Below are 3,142 nucleotides of genomic sequence, written 5' to 3'. Positions count from 1 at the left end.
CTCCCCTGCAGATACGGCATCGCCTGTGCAGGATGGGAGGGCATTGATGTCTCCCAGTGTACATTGGCGGGCATGAATGCCTCCCCTGCAGATACGGCATCGCCTGTGCAGGATGGGAGGGCATTGATGTCTCCCAGTATACATAACCATTTCGCACCCAATCCCATTATCCCCAAGTCCTATTTCATCGTAAGGCTCTATTTCGCATATTTCAACGAGCGCTCATCGGAAATGTACACACTTCTGAGAGAACGAGAAAACAACGCCATGCGAAGGACTAAAATAACGCAGAAAAAAACGTCGATACAAGCACTTCCGACCTGGTCAGAGCCCTCAATAAATTCTCACGGGGGTTTCAACGTTGCGCCTAAGTTATGCCCGGCCATTCCGCTCGTGATTTGCGTCCGCGGCCGCTCTTAATTACGGGTGGCGGTCGGATCGGGTATTACACCGTGGTGTACCAGCGACGTGGTACTAGCGGCATGGTACCGGCATTCGCGGCCGCGATTCCGCTCCCGCCCCTCCGCGCACCGCCGACGCTCTTATTAATCGTTTAGCTCATTGCTCGGACATGCCGGATGAGGAAGCGGCGATCCCACTTGCCGGGCAAGTGTCTTGGAGCGTAACAAAAGCCGCCGTGGCAGTAACTAACCGTATTAAGAGCCCGGACCTCCGCGTAGGCCTGCGACGGATCGGCCGAGAGAGTCGCTGAAAAAGAGAAACGGAGAACGCGGCGAACGGGTTAGGCGAGCCTGGAGATGCATTTGCATTGGCGCATTACGCGACGGGCGAGGCCCTCTTTGGGTATTGCGTGTCTCTCGAGAACCGACCGACCTTTTTCGCCATATTGCCCGGCATGTCCCAGCGGATGAAAGCCCGATTTAAAGCCTATTTGGCCATGTCCGTTCCGTATCAGCGAAGGAGTTTACGGATGTGGAGGCGAAACCACTTCTGATTGGTGTTGCTACTCGAAGAGCGACCGATTGCTAATTGATTCTCATCTGATTTCGATCTTTGAATCGGCTGTCTGTCGCGGGACGGCGATGTCTACCCGTGATGCGATGGGCGTAGCTTTGGACATCCTTTAAGGTGATATGAAAGGGTCATTCTATATGTATCAAAAAATTATATATATATATATAATTTTATTATATATGACCTCCCTGACGTTTTATATACATAACGTCAAAATATTTATAAAACTTTTCTCCAAATTGAATGCACTGAATCATTTGAAACTTCAACACGCGATTATGGAGGTCTTAAGGAAGAACGTGGTGCTCTTGAAATTTCATTTTTTTTTTCAATATGTATTCTTGGTTCTAGTCTGGGATAAATAGAAAAATTTGGTATCAAAAATGAAATTTCACGAGCACCGCGTTTCTCCTTAGGATCTCCACAATGACGTGTTGAAGTCTCAAATAATTCGGAGCACCCAGTTCGAAGAAAAGATTTTGAAATATTTTGACTTTTTCATGTATATACATATATTTATGACACATTCATAACACCTTAAATGGGCCGAATCGGCGTTTAACATGCTGCATGAAGCTCTTGATGCTGCAGAGTATCACTTTGCAGCAGGTATGCAGCCGACACTTGCTCGAAAGCGGAGCGATTTGCGCGGCTAGACGTAGGTGTGCGAGGTCATAAATCACCGTCTAGGCGACGATAACAACCAGGGATCGTGTCGGATAAGCCGCTGTCTCAAGGATAAAGGGATACCCAAGTGGCGGCCGGATAAACCTGCCGTGCCAGTTTCCCCTTTCTTCGGCGCGAATCGGACTGTAGAGGACAGTCGGTCAGTCGGTAAGGTCGCCTCGGACGGTGTCCAAAGCCTTGTCTCTGTCTCTCTTTTTTTTTCTATTTGTCCTCTTCTTCTAGCCGACGTCTAATGCCTGGTGACAAAGCCTTTTGTCACCCGAATCGTCCAGCTTTCCTTTCCGGAGAGGCGAAGGACTGTCGAGGTGGGGGAGCGAAGAGGTCCGCGATCGACGCGGCTGCAGACTATCCGACACCTGGCGAATGTCTTTGTCACTCAATCCCGGGGTCTTGTCACTTGCGACGTTGTTTGCTTTGAATCATTCGCTTCCCTCGGTGTTGTATTTTTATCGACGAGGAGGAAGGCAGATTTCTGCTCCCTTTCATGGCGAGCGTTAGTCGACCGGAGACGCCGAGGAGGGTAATGGCTGCTGACAAAGAAAAATGAGGATGGCGAAATTATTATCTCTCTAAAATACTATTAAGTATCCGCAGAAAAGAAATTTGGTTCGTTTAAAAAAATCGTTTGACTGCATTTGATTAATTTCTGAAAACATTTCAATTGAGCGAAACGAATTTTAACTCGAGAATATGGTCTTACTTTTTAATCACAAAATGGCGTCTTGAAATCAGACCTCCACCCACTTGGGGTGATCCTCGTCCAGTTTGTCTCAATAAAAATGAGCTGAAAAGGGTACGCTGCGGAGATCTCGCAATGCCAAGAAATGATGGATGGGGACAAGAATTCTATTTAAAAAATTTTAGAAAAGTCTACGGAGATATTGGATTATGTTTGTTCTATTCGAGGTGCTTCATTTTTTTTGGAAGGTTTAGTGAGAATTTATTTGACTGATTCTGGGCGACAGATGTCGATGCGTGCAGAAATCACTCGTGTGCATTCTCGGTGCAGTCGCGATTCCTCACGGCGCGGTCGGTGCATCACGCAACCGAGTTCACCCAACTTAAACTTCAACTCGAACGGGGAATGTCCGTAATTGTCTTTACTGCTCCCCGCAGCGGTACGCGTGCTTGCCCTAATGAGATCTCACGGACGCGTTGTCAGCGTAAAGCGTTGGTAATCTCGAGATTGCGTTTCATTTGCGCATTTTCGATTTCTTCGGCATTCGCCGAGAGCACCGCGTGACATCGGCACGAAGTCCGACTTGCATGAATGGACTTTTAACGCCCGCGACGCGCAGAAAAACTCGGAAATGAGAAAATGAAAGGAAGACAGAAATTCGTGATATTTTATGCAATCTTGTTATCGTGGCATTGGACCAAATCGCAATTAGTTTAACTTGCAGGAAATCACATTAGTTGCATTCTCGTGTAGGTTGATTTTTTAATTGTGAATTAAAAATGAGAGTGATTTAGCAGAAAT

Source organism: Orussus abietinus, unplaced genomic scaffold (genome assembly GCF_000612105.2).
Source record: "Orussus abietinus isolate OABI.00-Male unplaced genomic scaffold, Oabi_2.0 scaffold202, whole genome shotgun sequence".
Lineage (NCBI taxonomy): Eukaryota > Metazoa > Arthropoda > Insecta > Hymenoptera > Orussidae > Orussus > Orussus abietinus.
The sequence above is the reverse complement of the archived record's forward strand: the minus strand, read 5'-3'. Positions refer to the sequence as shown.